Below are 24,288 nucleotides of genomic sequence, written 5' to 3' on the forward strand. Positions count from 1 at the left end.
TGAGAGAGGGAGAGGTTTATCACAAAGTTATAAATTATTTCGATTTCTTCAAATTTCACAAATCTGTGGGATTTATGTGGAAACAATAGCGACAAGAAAAATATTAAACGAACGTTAAAAAACAGAATTTAATAATGTAAACCGTCTGAAAAAAAAATTGCAAATAAAACGTTGCGTTTAACTCAACATCGGTCTTTAAAAAGTTAATATACTGTTTGTTTGAGTAGTTCTTTAGTTTCTACGAAACGTCACCAATTACATATGTGGTCCTTATCGTGCCATTTTTCGCTTTTAGCTGCGTACTCTACACGAACATATTACAAAGTAACATTGAAATTAAAAGATCAACAAAAATGTACTTATCATATCTTTTGCCTGTGATCTTTATATACACATTGCTTCTCTATCGAACAAGGAAAAGAACAAAATCATCCACCACATCTTTTCCTATCTTTGTTACTTAGCATCCCCGTCTCTCTTCTTCGGTAAAATTTATTTATAACGACGCGGTTGTTTATCGTGGTTGATTTAACGAGCGTCGACAGTGCTTGCTTGTTTGCGCACGTGTTTGTTTGATCGTGCCTTTTGTTCCGTTGCCCCGTCGTTCGATCAACAGTTTCGTTAATACTAAATAATGCCGGAACGACGTTGGAGATCTTGAAATGTTCGTTCCTTCTTTTCCCTCTGATTGTTTCTCGTGATTTGTAATTCGTCATGTGACGAAGTGTTTTTACAAACAATATTATATTGTTGGATTTTAATTGTTCATATATTAACAATCCTGTCTCGCAATGGTAGAAAGCTGCAGTGAACTGGAATGATCTATAAAAATACTTACTGTTACTTTACAAAGCGAAAACACACAGAATAGTTTTAACTATAGCGCGAGTAAAACAATGCGCTCTAGCATCATCAGCTGGTTCTTCTTCAGTCAATTGAATTGATCCTTTTTTACCACACTATCCCCATTGAATCTTCAAATTAGAAAAAATATCTCTGTCCATCCCTCCTTACTATGTAAACGTATATCTTTTGTATTCAAACGTGACATTACATTTCGTTTGTTTTACTTCATAACGTATTTAAAGAAACCATTGGCTTGGCAACCAAATACCAACCTAATGACAAAATCCGCGATCACTTAGTTGCCAAGCCAATATTTGTCAATAATCTTACGATAATCTTCGTTCGAAATGTTTGAAAACATTGTGCGAATTTTTTCTAATTCTTTCGATGATTACTAATTGTTGAACTATATATTTAATATAATACACTTTAAGGATACCATAGCCACATAATACACATTTACACGGCAAGGAGTAATTGGCTGCATTTTAAGTCTCAGGATGTACATTTATTTTTATTATTTATTTATTCTTACTTAGTCCGTGCCTTTCGGCTTTGAATGGGTTTTCGGTTTTACATCTCGTTTACCTATCACTCTTTTTACATTTTCTCAGTCTTATGGCGTTATCACCTTATTGCCTCCTTCGTTATATCTATCTAAACTCTTTTCCTTGTCTATCTCTCTTTTCTTATGTATCTACCTCCGCTCTTATCCACTCTGTTATATCTCACTCCGTTATATAATCTATCTCTAAAACTATGGCAACTTTTGGGCTCTTGCCTCCTTGCTGTGCTTCCTTATTATCGTTCCTCCCCGTCTCGTATCGCCCTTATCTTCTCCGTTATTGTTTTCAATTCCATTAGTCCTTCTCCAGTCTCGTTTAGTATTTTTTCTGTATCCTTTGGTCCTCTCGTTACTTCGCATTCTTCTATTACGTGTCCCAGGTCTTCTTCTTTCCTTTTACATAGTCTGCATCTTTTTTCTCCCTCCTCTTTCCAGTATTCCCTTGCTTTGGTCTCGTTTCCACATCTGAATCTTGCTAATATTTTTCTGTCCTTCCACTTCATCCTCTCTTCTGAGTATTTTGGTAACTCTTCTTTGGCGAATCTCAGGATATACATATTAGCGTATTTCGACAATTACAGAGGGACAATTCTATTAGATGAAACGCAGACGAACGTTGGCCGTGAATTTTCATTACGATTTCGCTACGGTTTGCTAGGTTTTCGTAGGGATTCCTGAACTTTGCGCGACCATTCTTTAGATTTTAGGGTTTCTACGGCTTTCCGTGGGGATTCTGCAATTCTTAGTGATTCCGTGTAGCGACTCGGCTGCACTCCGTAAATTTCCATACGCATACCATAATTTCCTTCGTGAATCTTAGAATTCTCGTTCTCTCGTATTTCCTGCTAGCGATTTTGTAGGATTCTGTGACCACTGTTCCAAGAGTTTTGGATTTTTAAAGATTCTATAACCCTTTGCAAACTGACGTAACAATCTTTTGATATTTCATACGTTCCCATAGGAAATCTCAGGAGCTTCTTTACGGATGTTGAAATCCTTGGTGATTTCATAGCTTTGTGTGTTTTCACATGTCTACTGGGTTTCGTAACTTTTCATTAAAAAGTCTCGGAAGTTCTTGAATTTTTAAGATCCCATGACTTCGCATATACGGTGTATGGTACTTTCCCATAGGAATTTCACATTTTCCTTCGAGAATCCTCAAATTCTTCGCGATTTCATAGTACCATTCATAGGTCAAGGATCAATTTTGATCATGCTTATTTTTATTATATGTATTGTATGTATAATATTATATTACATGTAAATTTATTTTGATTATGTGGAAGCTTTTATTAGGATCCTCGAATGTTCCAAAATTTTATATAACTTTGTACAGACTTACGTAACAGTTGTTTAATACGCCTTTCACCCCATAGAAATTCCATACACTTCATCTTTACCTATCGACTACGTAACTGGTATCAATTGGGTAGTTTCTCTTCATCAAATTAGTTGAATTGACTTGTTCCGGCGTTTGGTCGAGTGAAATCGAGCACTTTTGATCAGGTTTTGGAAACGGACCCTTGAATTACCACCAACCTTACTCCATTTGTGTTTAAAGGGTCTTCAAGAGAAAAGAAAGTGGAGTCCGCAAGCCGGATACGCGTAAAACCGCAGTTCGCAGAAATGATATATAAATCATATTTCGACGATCACCAAAGACCTCTCCTTGCTTTCCGGATCCAAGTTTCGAAAGTATTTCGAGGTATCGATTACCACTTCGCGTCTCGTTCTTTCGAAATCGTACGAAGGTTCTGTATTTTCCTGCGGCTAGCGAACGAAGCGAGATTCGACGCAGAGGAGAGCGAGCGAATTTTCTCGAATATTTCAACAGTCCACTGTACATACAGAACTTCAATACTAAAATCTAATTTCTCTTCAACATTTGATAAAAAGTGATTTCTCTGCTAACTGACAATTCTTCGAAATTTCGAAATCTGCGCATATTTTTCCTTTCAAAACTGCACACAAAATGTAAAAGCATGTAAAATACCCAAAGATAAGATAAAATAAAGAATTAAAGTATCAATGCTCGTTATAATAATTGATAGATAAAAAGAAATTTTTCATGAAATTAGTTATTTTAATTAATGATGTTCATCGTAGAACATTAGAGCACAAGTTCTTTTCGATCCTTTTTTTTATCTCAATCTACTTAAATCGTCATTTGTAAAATATCACTAATAATATTAGTTCAATCAAAGAGGACCCAGAGGTCTGACGTTTCTGGAACGTGAAATTTCAAAGAGAACAAAAAAAAAAAGAGAGGAAAAAAACAAACTGGAAGTTGTTGTTACCACAATCACGTTTCGAAAATGTGAGTGTCGGAAGATTAGTTGCTGGATTGTTTATCGGTGTGAACGCACCAAATATAAGCTGATACAGAGAACACCGTCTTGGCAAATTGTAAATAAAAAAACGGAAAGAAAATAACGTGTTGGAAACGACGTTATCGTAGCAGCCACGGGATGTGGTCCTTGGTCTTTGATTTTTCGTGAAATACGTTTGTAAATCAAGCTTTGTTTCGGTAGAAAACGACGTGACTGATAACTTTCGTCTTATCTGTCACGGCTATTATCAATAATGCTACCAGCAAATCAATATTCAAACTTTCGTGGAGCGCTGTCCGCTTGTGGTCGTTTAGCTTCCTGTGATTAATTTTACTTTTAGGTTTGTTGATGTTGGATAATCAACTTAATTATTGTTTTTTCGTTTTCCTAATCAAATTTATGGGATATCAATATTTATTAGATTTCACCTGTTTGTACGCGAAAGTACAGGTATGAAATCGTGGAATGAAGTAAATTATATTACACAAAACGATGCATAAATCAGAAGAATAAACAAGCAAGATTTGAATTGTACTTAAAATGTGTAAATACCGCTACAAGCAAGTATTCCATGTTATGGTTTTAATTTGAAACTTAATTTAAGAGAATGTTAATCAATTTCAGCTTCTACACCACGAGTAAACGAAAGAATGTGTAAATACCATGAAGAAGAATTCCTCGCTAACTGTTAACTTCCAAACTAAAACAGACATCGTGTTCTCTGGCATAAATAAATAAACAAAATTCCAATTACGAATACGAAAAAGCAGCGCGTTTAAAAAGAATCTGTCGACACGTTTGACGTTAAACTCGTTCCGCTAATTGGTTCTGCCTTAACCAATTCCACCATTCATTCGAACATTTCCGTAGAAAATCTGTCCATCTAACACGCGACCATAGAAACGATGTCGTGGCCGGCAAGAAACCGATGAGATACGAGATCTCCTGGACTTTCAACGGTTCTCAATTAGAACATCCTGCTACCTGGCGAGCAACGAGAAATCCATCGACTTTTCTTCCTCTTGGACCGGTTCACGCCCCTGTTTCGCCTGCTTACTTACTAGCGCCGCTGATAAGGAGAACGCGAGCGTGCACGCGCGTATCGCGCTCCCTTCCCATCGCCGAGAGTGGGTCACGCATGGGAAACTGGAACGGTTTCATCTTGAGGCGGAAGACTCGATTTTTCTCCGGAGGAGAAACCGCCGATTTTTCTTTCGATCGGTTCACAGTTTCTAGGTTAGGCGCCTGTAAATATTCCTATATATATAGGGTGTTTTGTAATTAATGGTACGGGGGGCTGATTCTACGTCAATGGGACACAGTACAACGGTTGGACACGAGGCTCCGTTTTCGAGAACATTGATTTCAAGTATTTGTCTAATCCGATATGATTGGTTTACGGTTTTTAGAGGAGGCACGTGTAAATATTTGTAAATATAAGGTGTTTTGTAATTAATGATACAAGGGAATGATCTTACGCCAGAGAAAATTGGTTTGAAGTATTTATCTAATCCCATGTCTTTCGATTAGTTTAAGTGAGACGCGTGTAAATATTCATATACATAGGGTGTTTTGTAATTAATGGTACGAGGGAATGATCCTACGTCAGAGGGATACAGTAAAATGGTTGGTTACAAGGCTCTGTCTTTGAGAAAATAGATTTGAAGTATTTAACCAATTTAATTTCTTTCAAATAGTTTGCGATTTCTAGGTTAGGTGCGTGTAAATATTCATATACAAAGGGTGTTTTGTAATTAATGGTACGAGGGAATGATCCTACGTCAGAGGGATACAGTAAAATGGTTGGTTACGAGGCTCTGTTTTTGAGAAAATTGATTTGAAGTATTTAATCAATTTAATTTCTTTCGATTAGCTTATGATTTCTAGGTTAGGCGTGTGCAAGCAAGTATGGCTTTACACATATGTGTGATGACTTGTAACTTGAATTACAATAGTTGAAAGAGGTGATTCTATTAATATTGAAAAAATAAATTAAAGATATGGAGCAAAGCGTTTGGATACAAGGTTTGTTTCTGAAATATTTATCTAACCTAATTTCTTCCAATTGGTTCACAGTTTCTAGGTTATAGACGTGTAAATATATATATATGTCGAGTGTCTTGTGGTTGATAGTTCAAGAGGATAATTCTATATGAAAAAATAAATCGAAGATGTGGGATAATAATTTTTGTAATTCTAGAGAAAAGTAATTTGGAATATTTCTTTCAATCGGCTCACTGTTACTAAGTCACACGTGTGTAAATACACGTATACATAGGGTGTTTTAGAAATAATATCTCAAAGGGGTGACTGTACGTGAAAAAATAAGTCAAAGATGCAAAGTTCTCATGTATAAGCTTTTACTTTTGAAAAAACCAATATTCTTTTAAAAAAAGGAAGCATTTCGTGTATCTGAAAGGTGGTCGAATTTGTAATTTTTCCGCAACTTATGTAACACCATACATAAAGCCACGGGGACTATTTAAAGAAACGCATCGAGAGCTCGCGTTATCTCACGAACGAGCGCAACCAACGCGTCGGGATTCAAGTTCAATTCGGTCCGGTGCAATGCACTTTGGCCGTGTTCTTTCGAGAGTAGATGGAATGATTCATTCGACGGAATTAGTCAGAGTCGCAAGAGATCGATCGTTGGAAACCGCGCTCGATTTCACGGCACGTTTCGACGTCTCGGAAACCGTCGTCGATCGTGTCTCCATTCGTTTCTTTGTATCTCCTCCATTCTCCCATCTGAATCGGTTCCTTTCTTTCTTCCATCCTTCGAAACCTAATTTTTTCGAGTTTCCACGACATTCCACCGATCGATCAAATCCATTTTCGGAAAGTCTCTCGTTTAAACGATTAGGTTTAATTTTTACTTAGGTGATAATCTATTCTTCAGATATCAAACGATTAAAAGAGCAACTGAAAAATAATCTGTTTCAGAAGATAATGGAACGAGCAAAGGAATGGAAAATATAAGTGTAGACTATTATTACTATTATTTGTTATTAACGTTTTGTCTGTGCGTTATCCAAGATGATTCATTTTTTATTAATTAATTCATAAGTATTTATGATCGAATCTTTATGAAAATTATTACGTATTGTCGCATTTAAATTTCTCGCGAAGCATCAAAGATCGAGACGCTAATATTTAAAGGCCATTATAGGTTTGGTGGTATATAGCGTTAGTTAATATTAAGAAAGAGCGATTTAAAGATAATACATTCGAAAAAAGAGAGAAATGAAAAGAAACGAAGAATAAAAGAAATAACTGAATTATTCACGCAGTGTAGAACGTGAACGAGGAATTCGCTTAGTTGGAAAAGACGCGTGTGGCGTTTCGCTGCAGCAGCCACGACCTCTCCATAAAAGTCTCTCGATAACTGGGTTTCTCTCGACGTTACTTCTCGCGACATCGCATTCAAAACATGATCTCCTTTCTTTTTCGCCTTCTCCGAAGCGCTTGGCCATTTTTCGTCTGCCTTTCGCGAGCCTTTTCGTGTGGCTCGGTCGCATAAAATCGACCATGGAACCTGCTCCGATGCATAATGCTTAAACATCAACGTTAGCTCTTTAATTACTTTGTCAATTTTGCGTTATACAAGTCGATTATTTTGTTAATTTTCCATTTTGCGTAGTTTCTCGAATTGGAAATTTGATACTGACATTATGGTCCATCGAAGTATGAAATTTATACGAAAGAAATAAGAATGGAAGATACTTGAGAAAATATGACGAAACAAATATTATTCGTATACTTTATACAAAATCGTAGAAAACTCTCGAAAACGCATAAATTTTGAGAATTTCTATTTCTTTACAAAGATGAGGAATCTTGCTTTTTTCTTCTATGGTTTCTATATAATTGTAGAACTTTAGAAAAAGGATGTAAGTTCGACAGAAAATAGAAACAGATTTCTTCGTGAAGAGGATTTTGTATAGAATTTCGTTCATCCATGCGAGGTACGATCTTTTGGTTTTGATTTCCAGTTGTTTTGAAAATTCCTCACAATATTTGTGATATTGATTTTATCCGTTATCCCCAGGTTGCTAAATCGTTCGCTATCAACAAATATATACTAGACCACTCGAATATGTTAGTCGTAGAAAAAAGTCTGAGGTATTCGAGTCTGGATACCTTGATAAACAAGTTTCAGGCTCAGCGACCGAGTCACTTGTGTACACAGCATTAGAAAATGATTGTGAGAGCCACGTTGAATATAGCGATATAAGAAAATAAATTATTTTCCAATTTCAATACAATTTTCTTTTTCTTTGCATACTGTTCTCAACGGTTCTATCTATATGATATACGGAACAAAAATTTCTTGATCCATAAAGCTAAAAACACGTACATCAGACATTTCAAACGATTCCATTTGCAATCGATCAAAGTCAGAAGAACATTTTTCAAAGACTTTCTAAATCCTTTCAACCGCAGATAGTCTTCAAACGTTTCGATACTATTTCCAACCTCCGATTATGTGTTATAGCGTTGAACAGTCGTTCGTTAGATTTCCTAAATATTATCATTCGTAGTACTAAACCAATGGTCAACACCGTAGGAATTTCTCAATATATCATATAGGTTTTTCGATAGAACCAGCGTGGCAGGTGCAACAATCTTCAACCTCGTTTACAGTGGCGAAACGATAGTGACTTTTCAAACAAATTTCCATTCCACGGTCGAAACGAAATTACAGAAACATGGCTAATGCGTTTCTTCGAATTCTTCCAACAAAAATTGATCAGTAATTCTCAGCTCATCGACGGGACTTACAATTTATTACCGTAAACCTAATCACGAGTGATCGACCTACCGAAACTTTTAGTCAAACGTTTGCCAAATTTTCTAGACATTTCCATTGTTAGCTAAAAGAAAACCATACAAATCGTCTCTCGATAAACTTTCCAACTTCTTCAAACTATGAGAGAACCAACAAGTGTGTTCCATCTACTTGCATTATCATCGTGAGAGAGATGGTAATGTAAATAATAATAATAATAATAATAATAATACGAATAATAAGAATAATAATCGTGGAAGGAAATCGCGTTTTCTTGAGGCAAGGTAGGGAAAAAAGCAGCGGGGGGAGTGTATTTTTCCTAGGCGCAAATAACAATATAATATAATATAATAAATAAGATATATAATATAATAATAAATAATAATAAGAATAATAATCGTGGAAGGAAATCGCGTTTTCTTGAGGCGGGGGGAGTGTATTTTGCCTAGGCGCAAGTAATAATATAATATAATAAATATAATATAATAAATAAGATATATAATACAATATAATAATAATAAATAATAATAATAATACGAATAATAAGAATAATAATCGTGGAAGGAAATCACGTTTTCTTGAGGCAAGGTAGGGAAAAAAGCAGGGGGGGAGTGTATTTTACCTAGGCGCAGATAATAATATAATATAAGAAATATAATATAATATAATAAATAAGATATATAATACAATATAATAATAATAAATAATAATAATAATACGAATAATAAGAATAATAATCGTGGAAGGAAATCGCATTTTCTTGAGGCGGGGGGAGTGTATTTTGCCTAGGCGCAAGTAATAATATAATATAAGAAATATAATATAATAAATAAGATATACAATATAATAATAAATAATAATAAATAATAATAATAATACGAATAATAAGAATAATAATCGTGGAAGGAAATCATGTTTTCTTGAGGCAAGGTAGGGAAAAAAGCAGCGGGGGGAGTGTATTTTACCTAGGCGCAGATAATAATATAATATAAGAAATATAATATAATAAATAAGATATATAATATAATAATAAATAATAATAATAATACGAATAATAAGAATAATAATCGTGGAAGGAAATCGCGTTTTCTTGAGGTAGGTTAGGGAAAAAAGCAGCGTGTGGAAGCGAGGCGGGGGGAGTGTGTTTTGCCTAGGCGCAAAAGTGGAACGAAAAAAGAGCCGTTGAGGCCCGGTATTTCAACGGCCGAGACGGTGAGATGAAATCGAGGACGGTGCACGCAGGCAACCGTGCCATTAAGTAGATTGAATATTACCCTATATTCGGTAGACGCAATCAATAGCCTAGAAAAATGCGCTATTCTCCTCCGTAGCCTAGCGCGGCCTTGAATGAACTATCAGCTTCGCGTCTAATTTACCACGGAACAGCGTCTCTCGCGTGCGTACGCGATCTTCCTCCACAGAGAGACGCCTTCGATTTGTAGCGAAGATCTGAACACAATCTTAAAGACACTTGAGCTACATAGAAGCCAAAAAGTCAATAGGTTGGAACTTGATCGTTCCATTTCCAGAGAAAAACAATTGTTTCAATAGAACTTTGTGCCGAGATGTCTGAGCTACAGAGAAATCATACTGATTTACCTTGTCGATTACTTTAGCTATTTTAGAATACTATGTTATTGCGTATTCTGGATCTAAAATTAAGATCTTCTTGAAAAAGTCGAGCTATTCTTCACTTTGACTTGTGAACTCGGTTTTTACAATTTTTTTCGTGTTTTCAATGGCTGATGAGAAGTTTGAAAGTCGTTCGAAGTTTCAAGTTGGTTTTCCTCGTATCTTCTGATTCTGAAAGATGTAACTCTGATTATGTATATCAAACGTAACATCAAGGTTTTGTTGAAAGACTAGAATCGATTTGGATTCTAAGTGATTCGTTTAGCTTTCAAGTTATTCTTTTTATAGCGTTCGATGAACTGTTATATTTAAGTTCGAGCAGTTCGTTAATAAATTTTCCAATAGGGCGATTCTACCAGAAGAAGTCGATTTAAAGTGTCACGATAATACCACGAAACTTGTATACTTTCTCAATATTTACTTTCTGAAGGAATATCTAAGTCTGGAAATTCGATCTCGATTAATCCTTACTATATATATCTTTATCTGATTATTTTCTTAGAGGACTAAGAAATTAGAAGAAAGAACAAACGTATAATACATACATTTTCCACAGAAAAAATCTCCTTAATCTTCCAAAAAAAAAAAAGAAATTAAATTCGATTTTTTAACATATACATAAATCTTTTGTTTAACTATATCTTCGAAGAAATAATGGCAAGAAATACGAAGAACACCCCTGGGAGGAACGAACTCGAGGAATGTCCGATGTGAATGAACTTCTCGTACGTTGCCTATGAATGACGAGTGTTTGGAGTAGCGTAGAAGGGATCGAGTGGCTGTTTAGGGTTGAGCTTTGGTTTCCAGTGAAACCTGCGACCCGAACGACTTCTAGGAACGCACTTGGAGCATTCGGCTTAGACTCAAACCATAGCCAACCTTGTAATCAACTATAAATTATCGGATCGAATCACAATTAGAATCAAGTTACGAAAGGATTCTTATAGTTGGTGTCGCTTTCACGTTACACTTTCCAGTTTATTTTCTTTCGTCCAAACGCGCTCGAACGTTTTCTACTTCGGTTCCCTTTACACACATAGGAAACCACGAAACCTGTTTCGTTCTCACACGATGGTAATTTTCGAGTTTGGAGCTTAGACGTTTTCCCAACGACAACTCCTTTCTAAGTGGCGCGCTGATTACGAATGCAAAGAGCACTGTTAGTCGTGTTTAAATGGTAATGAGAGTAGTAATTGAATGATTTATGAACGATTGGCGTTGCGTCGTCCTATAATTTCTCTGTTATAAATATTCCAAGTTACGAGTCCGTAATTATCGCTTACGATCATAGGCAATGTGATATTTCGAAAAATTAGTGGTATTTTTATCTCGTACGTTCGAACCATGCTATTTTCTGTGATTTCTAATTGTGTCGTTGATATATGTATTTTCGCTCGACGTTGTTCATCTCTCTTGTTTCCATAGAATTTTACACTATCGTTTAGCCTTTTATCCGGAGAACAGAGTATCGCGAGCGGCGTGAGTCAGTTCGCTGCTATTTCTCGTAAAATAATGTTGTGTATTATTAGAAAAAATTACTGATATTCTTTCAAATTATGGAAACGTATCGATTGATTGATTCAATCGTTTAAAATTGATCGATCGATTCCATAAATTGAAACGTACAGCGATGGCGTTATAAACATTGTCTTTTCAGTTTGCTTTAGAATTTACTATTTTTCGTTATTATATCGTATAATTTATAATTTAATTATAATTTAATGGTATTATCCTGCTGCGATAAATAAACCTACGAGAGCGTAGAACATTCCTCAGAATCGAAACCTTTCGTTTTAAAATTGCCCAGGTCTTCAACCGTTTCTGAATTGCCAGTCACGAGTTTAATTTGTGGAAGAACAAACAATTGATGCGGCTGGACGAAAATACTCGCTTAAATTGTAGCCGTGTTCCTATCGAAAATCGATTCATCGTCTCGTTCGCGAAACTCTGCAGACGCATTGTTAGATCGCTGCTTTAGCTAAAGCATCGAATGAATTTCATGCAAGCTCAGTCCGTTTGGAACAGTTGGTTTTACCAACGAAATCATCGGCTTTATCCCGTACCCCTTCTCTCATTACAATCCAGGAATTTTTCTGATTTTTGCTGAAATTAAAAGCGTCGGAGAACTTTCATTTCATTTCCGGGAGATAAACATTCGACCTTTCTATTTAATACATACGAGTTCTCTTGCTATTTAATCTTCGAAAGGAAGGGAATTTTGGAAAATTTGAATTTCTATTTAATGTAGACGAACCTTCTTTCGTTATTATCGCAAATTTTGATTTATCCGTAGAACGTTAAAATTTTGGAAACTCTTATTTTCCATAAGACCTTATTTTATTCTATAAGGTTTCCTATATATCTTATTGCTTTAACTTATTAATTTTATTACTTTTTAATTTAATTTTAATTTTATTATTAATCTTATTAAGCTTAAGCTTCGCTCGATTCAAAGATTTATTCGTCAAAATAAAAGATATTGGAGAATCTTATTTTCTATTTCATAAGAACGACGTTTATTTCATATCGTCTTTCTATAGATCACGTTCGACATAACGAACGAAGAGTATGAATTTTGTAATCAACGTATGATGATTCTAAAGATTCTGGTAGTCTCGAATTGTTCTTATCTTTCGATATCGATACGTAATACGTACATTATGATGTGTGCATTATGATTATCGTACCAATATATTCTATCGAATCGCCTATCGTAAACCGTGGCCATTTATTTTATTTCTCTTTCGATTGGTCTATCGACGATCGAAAGCAGCAAACAAGAGATATTCAGTTTAATCGATATACAACAATGCAGTTATCTCGGTGCTCTATTTTCTGATCTATGAAAGAGACACTTCAAATTTCAGATCGAATGTAATGATAAACGGAACATCAATGATTACTAACCTATCCACATTTTTATCTATCGTTCTATCAACAATTATGTTCCAAATCCAAATCCATAAAGATTATTTAAGATTAAATCGATCATGTAAAATTTTCCTTCTTATTTCATTAAACATAAGTTTCAGTATTTTAGAAACACGAAATTGCATCTATTCCTTATTTTATCTTATTATGCTATTACATCTATCAGAAACATAAATTAAATTTCATTCTAAGTGATAACATTCGTTTTAACGTCATTGCTCGGTGTATACTTTTTTTTTTAAACAATATTTTCTTCTCTTTCTGATAATATATCCTTCGTTTCGGTATTTACGTTTTTGCATATATTTAATATTTCCATCTTGAACATAACATGATATGCAACATTCGTAGCAGCGAATGTATTCGAAGATTCACATATTTTACAATAATCGAACATGTAAACGTGAAATTTATATGTAAAATACTACAACATTTAACTGGCTAATTGCCAACTTGTGAAACCCCATGTTTTCATGCACGGATTCTAATAGCACGATCGAATCAACGAGCGTACAGTCCAATCGGCTACTGTACAATCTACCTTCTGCTATTCGCTTTATTTACACCGTTCTCCATTCACGGTTATCGCGGCAAATGCGTACAAATTCGACGCAATCAGGCCCGTTCTTGAACCTGTATTATACCCACTCCATTTCTATTTACTCTCTCGGTTCCTGTGCCTCTGTAATCAGCAGTCGAGTCGCGTTCCTTCAATGTAACTCGAGGGAACGCACGTCCATTCGAATCCACGATAGTTTCAAGGACTATGGTAGTCTTCTTAACTCTTCAACAATCAATAGTTTATCATGAAATGTGTTAAAAATGTGTCGATTTTTTTTACTTTCTTTCGAATATAATCGAGAAGCAAAATAGCGTAAAATAGTTTATAGTCGCCAATGACCAGGTAGTTGACGCGATTTTTAATCGCTGTGTTTATAAATTTCTATTTTAATTGTAAAAATATTTGAATTTTAAAAATACGATAGAACCTCGATTGTGATGCAGATAATTTGAAATTCGGATAATACGGGAAAGTCTATCGTTGAATAAAATCATAATGCTGTATTTAGGTTTAATTATTTGATCGTTTGGAAATGTTTATCTAAATGGTTTCACAATACCTGACTATTTACGCTTTCGCATCCTTCGTGTTAAAATTTCGTAAGAGATGGAATTATTGTAAAGTTGGAAGCAGTTCGAGGTCGGATAATACGCAGCTACGGTTAAATGGAACTTGGATAATCGAGACTCCGCTTTTAGTTTCCTTAAATTCCATAAAATTAAAGACCGCACAGCAATTTACCGCATCGTTGAGAATGTTTATCGATTTCCTTAAGTTTCGATTTATCCTCAATTTCATATCGTCTCTTTGTCACTGTGTCGGATATTTTACAATGACGACACAGACGTTATTTTGCTCTGACGATAGCCTTTAAGAGTTAAACTTCGCAAAACTGTAGAATCCAGGTGATAGAAAGAACGACGAAAAGAAAAAAGCACACGACAATTCAATAACGTAAAGCGATAAAAAAAAAAAAAAAATTACAAATGAAATATTGCGTTAATACAAGCGACGACTTAGCGCCGAAGATCCAGTTTTCGATCTAGATAACGCCTCGATACCTATTTACGGTCTTCGCGATCTCTACTCGATATATACTTGTCTACTTTGTTGGTTAGCAAGGGGCAAGGAGACGCCCTGGTCTTGGAAGATTCATCGCGAACTCATTACAGTTAAAGCTATGATATATGCGTGCTCGTTTCATGGGATTATTTATGCCTGGATGCAGGTGTCTTTTCTCTGTGTCTGCAGACGTTGCATGCTCGTTCCATACTCGTACGCTCTTATTTTTGAGAAACGCTTTTAACGAATTACGCATCGCTTTTACATTGCTCATTGAAAAACGCTTTATTATCTCTGATCGCTTCGGATGACCTTCGTCGGATACATTCTTTAATTATCCCGATGCACCTCGAGCATCGATAGAATAGAATAAAGCAAAACGCTTTCTCCTCGTTACACCTTGATATTTCTTTTCATTTTGCCCCGTAACACACGATGGTTAAGCTTCGAACATTCACAAGCTCCTCTCTGATCCGCATAAATAAATCCTCGTTAAAGATGCACGATTGAATCATAAATTACGCTAAACCGAGATCTATAGAAAATTCAAGAGTGCAAAATTATTCAAAGCGATATACCCGTCACGATATTCCTTGGCCTCTACTACCACTGTTTCACGTTGGTTTCATGATCGTAGCCACGGAAACGCGTATCTTCGTGAAATCCTGAGTCTGCTCGCAGACCTACGAAAGCCCACAGACCCAGTTCCTCCTAAAACGTGCTCCACGTCCTATATAAACACACGAAACATACAAAATTCCTTGTTTGCCAGTCTCTCTGGAATTCCGTGTGCGCACCGGTGGCGAATCAGGGTCCTGCGAGTCAAAAGCTGGTCGACGGAACGACGTCCCTCGTCCGGACGAGTTATTAACCATAAATTTGTTCCACGGCTACGAGGCACGACTTGCTCCCTGAATAAGAAGCGCCTCGAACAAAAGACAAACACCGAATGCTTGAGCATTGTTCGGCTGCACCTTGTGATTTTCAGCGTGGTCTTTCGCTACTTCGGCCTGGCCTCCGTGACGTGATTCGTCTTAAACGAGGCATTTGCATTCCTCCCTTGGCCTCTGGCTCGTCTGATTTAAGAAGGGAATATACGCCCGGGCCCGTTCCTCGTCCCGGACGTTTCTCGATCGCCTGTTTCGAGCGAGTACGCGTGCTCGCGCGCGCGCACTCGCTCACGTTTGAGTAGCCTTCTCTTTCCGGCGCGCGTAGAAACGAGTCTGTCTCGAAGAGACAGAGGTAGAAGGAGTCGCGTGAGGCAGGTCAGGCGTCCTCGGCCACGGAGAATGATTCATTTTCAGAATGGGCCTCCTCTTCATCGAGGTATTCGCATGCCTGCTGCCTTTTCTTCCACGTCGACGAAACGTATACTGTTGCCGATGAAAGTATCGCGACATTCGTTCCAACCTTTTGTCCATATACCGCCTGCGTTTCGTGAAACTTTCTTTTCTTTCAGGTGTCGTTTGTTATCCACGTATAACTGTCGTTTATTATACAGCCACAGCTGTCGTTCTACACTCGCGATATTTTAAAATATAATACGATGTTTGGAGACTCGGAACGGTAGTGTTAGATGCTTTTGTCAAATATTTTGAAATTTCATTAATATTGTAAAATGAGACGCGCCGATCAGCGTATCGGTTGATTTTCCAACGAACGTAAAAACGTACAGCGACTACAAAAGGTAGCTGTATGTACTTTTATTATTTAATGAAACCTTTTTTTTTTTTTATTCGGTTCTACATTTTATTTTTGTGGTACGAACTTTCTGTGGTCATATGGCAGTAAACGAATCGTCCACAAAATGGTAAACTCTACTTTTTCAGACTTTTGAAACCTCGGTACTGAAGCACTTGACTGATGCTTATCTTGTGATTCCATGGATTTTTTTTTTTTTTTTTTTTTTATTATGTGCTTTGTGGAATTAACCGATTCGCCAAATAGGAGGATCAAATGATGGGGAATTTAGTATACATGAAACTTGGTAATTAGTGTGTAGATGTTAGGATTATAATATATACAACGGTGCTTCTTGTAAGCATTGTATACAAAAGTTACAAGTCTTTTGTTAAAAATATACTGCTCCGCAGAGGTCGACCAATTATTTCAACTGTTATTTATTCGTTGTGTTAATAATAAATATTTTGTATCCCTCTGTAGTTGAAATTTTGCTTATCAAAAAGCAAGCGCCTCGCTTTAATCGTATTATTTAATTTTTTATAATATTACTATTAAATTAATAATAAAAAATAGGAGTTTAATCCCTTGAAATTTATATATCGTGTATTCATATTGTTGTCTCATATTGCTCTGTCGTTAATATATTATTATATCGTACTAATATACCGTTGCATAATTGCAATATTATGACTGGAAGTTCTTAAAGAAAATTGATCTTTGATTGTCGATTATATCGTTCTCGTTGAAACTTCGATAATGAACTGTCGAAATTTCGTTTATGTCCAGTAGACTTGCTCGTTAAACTTAAACCTTCGTAGTAACTTATACGTTTTATGGATCTTGTAATATTCATCTGTTACGCTAAAATTAAAAAATAAAATTAAAATAATATCAGTGTATAGCCATAATATAACAAAAAAAAAGAAAAAATGTTGAATCTCTTGTTAAAATCTTTCGTAATATGCCTATGTCACGGTATAGTATGTTCATAACGTAAAAATATACCAAGTAACATAGTAAGATATCCGTAAAAAGTCAAAGACCAATCATACTTATTCACGTTTGCTCATTCTTCTCTGAAACAATTAATTACCTGTTTTTCCCCATGAATCTAGCTTTTCCTTGAACGACAAAATTACTTTATTTTTAGTGCATATGTAGACAGAAATAGCGTAGAATAATTGGAATGGTAAGGGCAAGTATAGAATTATTCTTGTATGAATCGGTTTGCAAGGAACATAATTACGGAGATAGAAAAATTCGTTTCGGTGAAACGACCGTGGAAGGCTGCATGTATCTACCTTGGATTCGTTTCTTCGATGGTCACTCTGGATGACACCGTGTGATTACTCGGAATTTTAATAGTTTTGTCATACGAGTGAAGGGTACCGAGAATGATTTCTCCCGTGAGAGTGACATTGACCCGCTTCTCGACTAATCCGTCCCGTTAGAGAGTGATTTTTCTCGTGGAAAGCAGCAGACACGAGGAATCGTCCAGTTTGATGTAGCATCGAAACAAGGACTATCACTGTGTAATTAAATGTATTAAATACAAATTTCAAAAGTAATTTGTTTGAAGTAAAAAAAAAAAAAAAAAAAGAAAAGAAAAAAAATAAAGAAGAAGGAACTGGTGTATATATAAAGAAAGAAGAGATAAGTTACATAGCTGAAATTAACTTCTACTATTTTCTACATCTAATAATACATTGGTATTTTTACTAAACCGAAGCCGAAAATGTGGTAAAATAATTTGCTACAAGTTGTCAAAAGTCACTCATCATTATGAGAATCTTTAAAGAAGACACGATCAGATGTTAATTATCTTTCACCACCTTCCAATGGGACATTAGTAGAATACAATAAAGCATTAACGTTAACAAACAAACCATATGATATTCATAAAAAATTTATATTTTATTATCAAAAATTGATATTTATAATAAACAAATATGAAGTATTTCAAGGATTACTCATCAGAAGTTTAGCAAGAAAATTACCAAAAAAGTCTCCAATATAGTACCTATCGTGTGAGGAATAAAATTTGATAAAATTTAACAGAAGGATCTGTTAAAAAATGTCAAACAATGCATCGATCAAAGAATAAAATTTAGCAGAAGTGCTTACCAAACAAATATCCAATATATCACTCACCATGGAAAGAATAAAATTCGATGAAATGGAAGAAAAAAATCTGCCAAAAAATGTCTAACAACGTTTCGTGCAAAGAATAAAATTAGGCGGAGGAATCTTCCCAAGAATGTCTAATATAAACACCTGGATCCAAAGAGTAAAATTCGACCGAAGGATCTCGTAAAACTGTCAAACGCTCATCGCTACAGGAATCATCAAAGAGACCGACGAAATAATAACCGAACTGCAACTAGATTACTGAAACTAGTATATGTTGTCTCGTTCTGGAACGAAATAGGAGTGTGCCAGGGATTCCTCCGGCATCGAGTGTGGGACGCTGACCTACCTCACGCGAGCCACGCCACACACGCTCTTTCTTCTTCTCTCCGTCTCTCTTAGGAGAGTGTGGCGAGTTTATTATAGTTATCTATCGCTCGTTGTTACACGAGCACGTTGTGTGAGCGCACACGCCTTCCGTTTCGAGTTCCGCGGAGAGGATCCCAGAGAGAAGTTGAAAGAGAATGAATAAAACGAGGAAGAAAAAGATAGAAGGAGCCAAGGACGCGTGGCGGAGAGGCCGAGTACGAAGAAACGGAAGTCACGTTCCGTCGTGCTGCCAAATTCGAAAGTGTAACTCCGCCGAATTTAGTCGACGATTGGCGTTCGACTGTGATTGGCGTGTGCTCTCCGTCGTCGTTGTTCCATCATCCACGTCTGTCGTTCCAAGTATTTTAAACGAGACTCTGCCCTCCGTCCGCCGCCAAATTTTGACGACAGAAGTGGTCCGACCCATACGTAAGAACATAATCTAAAAAATCCGCTATTATCGTTGTGTAGTTATTAGACGGGCAATGTTTGTGCATGGCAAAATGAAAAATTTGAAGATATACAGAACGCGTATGATATGCAGCGATGAATAAAAATAAAATATTCGAAGTAGAAGGTAAGACACAACGGATAAAATAAATTTCTATTTAAGAGAACAGGTTATAACGATGATGCTATTTTTACACATTAAAAAAAAAAAAAAAATAATCGCGTACGATTTCAATTTCGATTAAAATGTCATTCAAAAACCACTCACCTTTATTTAAAGACAAAATCTTGCGAATAGTTATATCCGTTAATGAAAACAATAACTTAAGTACACTGTTTTGAAAATAATCGCTAAAGAACATTTGTTACTATTTTAAGTAAAACGCAGAATCGAAAACTTGCGAACAATTATATCTCTTAACGAGAATAATAATTCCTGTCATTTTATTAATGACAGAAAATGAGGCTATTTTTCGATATACAAAAAGGCGCAAACCATAAAAGGAATATCCTTTTATCCAGAAGTCCATTTTCTTTCGCTCTTCCGTTCTATATCATCATCTTCTCTCTGTTCTTGTTTCTCGTTACAGTACGTACGTACATCTTCCTTAATCATGTACTATCATCCACTACAATAATGAATCCATTCGATTACGATGCGAATGTCGTGCAATTTACACGCGAAGCGAACCAAATTTCTCGCAAAATCATTGCGTACATACATACGTACGCTACAGACCTATCTTTCGCAGGATTATTTACGAGCCGATGCCGCGTCCTCGAGAAGCCGCGTCGAGAATGAAATTATGACACGAGAGTTGCCATGCTTTCGGGCCGATTTACGATATCATCGTGTCGTGCCGTTAAATTCGGTCTCGCGTCTAAAATTGTCTTTCTCGTCGTCCCACACGATCAGCTTATTTGTATCGCGCGACTTGAAGCCTTACGAACCGCTGAACGTTGCTTTCTAATTTTTCCTTCGATTGATAATTACTCGTTTATTAGAGAGGAAGATGTTTTTTTTTTCGTTGCTCGTTAATGGGACTTGAGAACAAGTCTTTCGAGGATGCTAATTATGTTTGAAATATGGGGATGAAGGGCGAATGGAAGGGACGAGTGACGATCGACGTGCAACATCGAATGGATCGGTGTAATACGTTTTTACCTGCTACGTTCTTTCGGTTATTTTCGATGCAATTATATTTTTCTAACGTTAAAAAACATCTTTGTACACAATTTGGACGAAATACGAAAAAGATCTTATTGGCGTGCATGATCTCTTGTTGCAATTTCGTGCTCAACATCTTCCTAAGACGTTGCAATTTGTTCGGGAAAATTGAGAGCAAGATAGAAATGTAAAAATTGGAGGATCGTAGGGTACAGAATATTCAATTTTTGACGAACGACAAAATATCATGATTATCAAGATTATTTTACAAGCTTATTGTTTAACAGAAGTTTAGAGTTCGATGAGATTAAATTTTTGTTTACGAAGCGTATCTATAAAATGTTAATTAGCTACTATCTGTATTATTATTTCAAAAGAAGATTTAGATAATTCGGAAGAAACATACTTCTATTGGAGTAAACTTCGCTTTTAATGACGAAATCTTTGAAAATATATTTTCGTATCTTTAGAAAGATACGAGGCTGAGTTCGTTTAAGATATTTCTTCTTCAGGATAGAGGTAGACGTCGTAATTAAGCGTGAGTTCACTGGGTAAAGTGTTCCACCACGGAATAGACCAGCCATAAACTAGTATTAACGCAACTAAGATAACTAGAAAACCTGAGTTACCTTATCTTTGGGTCGTTATCGAATCCCTGTCTCTTCTACGACTCGCCGAGCTTTTAACTCCGATAAGTCAAGGCGTATTTTGGAACGTTACTACATAACGATCCTTTGCTTTCAGCCGAAGTCTTTCAGTTTTATTCAGTTCCGTTCAGATTTCGCGTTCAATCTAAAATGGAAATGAAGTTTTGTTTTGGTAATTAAATATTCGTTCGGAAAAATTATTCAGAGAAACGTCGCCTAATTAATTAAAACGTTGAAACAAAAGACGTTTCTTCAAAACAATCTCATTCAAATGATACGTTCAAAATGATTCCGTTCATTTGCGTATCACGTGAACTCCGTGCACTTTGCATCTTCGAATTTCCCATATGCTAGAACTCCGTTAATACGAATTATCATATATGTATATTAATTCGTTTCACTATTCATACGATTCATATTTATGAACACATAAAACTTCCAAACTTGTCTAGACCTGTACGATTGAATATATCTTATCCATTAGCGTGAAATTGTCAGCGGACAAATATTTGTCTCACACAATTGGAGTTCACTGTACAACGCGTAACTGGCTGCTCCAACTACCAATTCTTCTTCTTCAATTCACATAATACGAACCTCGATAAACGGATTCAATCAGCAAAAATTCGTTCAATCCAGCACTGACAAACATAAATATGATTCATATAAAATGGTGTTCTATTGGGTTGGCAACTAAGTGATTGCGGATTTTGTCATTACCATCTAATAACAAAATCCGCAGTCACTTAGTTGCCAACCCAATACTATGAATAAAAGCAAAGAAACGTCTGGCAAATTCAAAGGCAAAAGCGATCGTCTCTGGAAATCGATCGACCGGCGTCGGTACACGCGAACTTTAGAAAGACGATCGGTAGGGAAACTACAGGCGCGGCGTGAAAAACCGGTAAAGAAAAAGAAAGTAAGCTGGTGGAAGGAAGGAGGAAAGGCAGCCACCCAGCGGGGGGACACGCGACGCGAAGAATAATGCCCGGGAGCGCGACTCATTATGATTACGCGTAGCTGCGAACGCCGTCGGAACACGTCGTCCCGGCATAAGAGTAAGAAAGAGACCGGTTGATATCGACCGTCCCTAATACACGCGCAGCTACGTTAGTGCTTGCACACATTCGCGTTGCTTCACCAAAGCCGCTATTTATTCCGTGTGCGTATTCGTATGAACGGGCCAACGACAGAGAGCGGAATACCAGACGTCAGTGTGGCTCTGGTGCGAACGTAGAGACATCCGATGACCGTATGCAAATCGCATCCTTGACTCGGCGAATGCAAGTACATAACACGGACGTGTACACTCCGTTAGGCGTTGGTGTATATACCTGCGTCAACGGGCCAACGACCGGCGCCGTGGACGTCTCTCTTTCTCTCTAAGTCTCTCTCCTCTCTCCTCTTCTGATCTCTTTGCTCTCGAGACTTTGCTTCTTCCCTCTTCATCATCATCGTTTTTTGTCTTCGTTTCTCTCTTGCTCGGCTGTCCGTGGTCTCGAGGGCTCGAAACCAGCAGTGGAAACTTTCTCCCTCGTTTCAGATATACATGGTGTCCTGTAGTTGTGCTCCTATGCACGTACAGTATACGCAGATTGTAAGGGGGAATTTCGTTTTTCACGAAAAACGAGGACGGAAAGGTGGAAGCAAGTTTGCTTACGTAGAGGGTTGTTTTCGAGAAATTTGCTGTCCTTCGTTCGATGGGTATGCGCGAGTTTCCGATCGCTCGTTTTCGCATCTTTGCTGTTTCGCAGGTGTTTGGTGGATTTAGTTGGTTGTTTTACGATTTACTTGTATTTGGATGTTTGAATGTGCGATTGGATTCATACGTTTGCTGGCTATGTTCGCGTTGGATCTTTTTCCCTTGGCATTTTTGTAGCGGCTACACTTAATGGATTTGGTTGCTTACTTAATGGCCTAATACTGAGTTTGACGCGGAATGGTGAAATCTTATGTAGAATTTGTATTTGGATATTTGCACGTGCGATTGGATTTCTATGTTTGCTGGGTCTGTACGCGTTTGGTTTTTTCGTTTACGATTTCTGTACTAGCTACTTGGTGGATTTGCTTGGTTACTTAATGGTGTGACACCGACTTTGATGTGAAATAGTAAAATCTAATGTTCAGTTTGTTCTTGGATACGCGTAATTGGTTTCATGCGTTTGCCGAATCTGCACGTATCTGATTCTTTGCTTTAGCATTTTCATAGCAGCTGTTCAGAGGATCTGGTTGGACGTTTAATAACGTGGTACTCGGTTTGACCTGAAATAGTGAAATTTTACGTATAATATGTATTTGGCAATTGTTAGTTTGAAGAACTGATTTTCTCGTAGACCTTTCGTTAAATTGTTACAATAATCCGTAGCATATGCGGGATAAGATATTACAAGCAGTATATTAAAGAAATATATTAAAATATTGCCATCTACAACCAATTCTTCGATTATTCTTAATATAAAACTTCAATTATTTTGAGCAAACATTAACAAAATTAAAATTATTTTGAAACAATTACTTTGAAAAGCTGGACATCTTCGGACCTAACAGATGATTCTCATTCTCCATTATACCATCATACTAAAATTCTACTCTTTGCCAATAAATCAACGAAAATATACTTATCACGTTGTTCTTCTCTGATCTTCGTACGCACCAGTTACAAGACACTCTGTATACCACGTGACGATGTAGTTTCTCCCAAAACGTCGACGTTCTTTCGTGGCTGGTCGAGATACGGGCGGGCGCCGCTCGTTTCTACGTGGATATACCAGCCACGGTTATTTCTCATGACTTTTATGCGTCGTAACTTAGCCCGGGATTAGGACCTGGAGCCAATGTTCGTCGCCGTCGCTCGTCGTAGGCAGAGAGTCGGGTTTCTTCTTCCTCAGGAGCACCAGGGGAACCATCGTCGCCTGTGCCAAGTGCGCGACAAGTGCGCTCCTTCTCCGTTCGTTGCCTCCGAGCAGGGCCACGAGACTTCGAATAGAGGGTGGATAAGAGGGAACGTGGTTTTGCTTCGTTGTAAATAAGTCTGGAAGGTTTAAAGGCGGTAGAACGACGGAGCATCGAATTCCATTGGGATCTACATATCGTCGTTCTAGTTCTTCACCGTTCTATCTCCACTAGC

At 36.8% G+C, this 24,288-nt stretch overlaps 1 protein-coding gene across 2 annotated transcripts in view; it reads left to right on the forward strand.

Moving 5' to 3' along the window:
- E23 (ABC transporter G family member E23) overlaps positions 1 to 24,288 on the forward strand; it is a 268,872-nt gene that overhangs the window by 9,821 nt on the left and 234,763 nt on the right. Inside the window, exon 1 of one of the 2 annotated variants that reach the window (XM_071999707.1) lies at positions 18,383 to 19,473. The exons of the other annotated variant lie outside the window; for it this stretch is intronic. The gene's annotated coding sequence lies outside the window, so the exon portion shown is untranslated. Of the gene's footprint in view, positions 1 to 18,382; positions 19,474 to 24,288 lie in introns of those variants that run through there. 2 annotated transcript variants of the gene reach the window in all.

Source organism: Bombus fervidus, chromosome 3, assembly GCF_041682495.2.
Source record: "Bombus fervidus isolate BK054 chromosome 3, iyBomFerv1, whole genome shotgun sequence".
NCBI classification, from domain to species: Eukaryota; Metazoa; Arthropoda; class Insecta; order Hymenoptera; family Apidae; genus Bombus; species Bombus fervidus.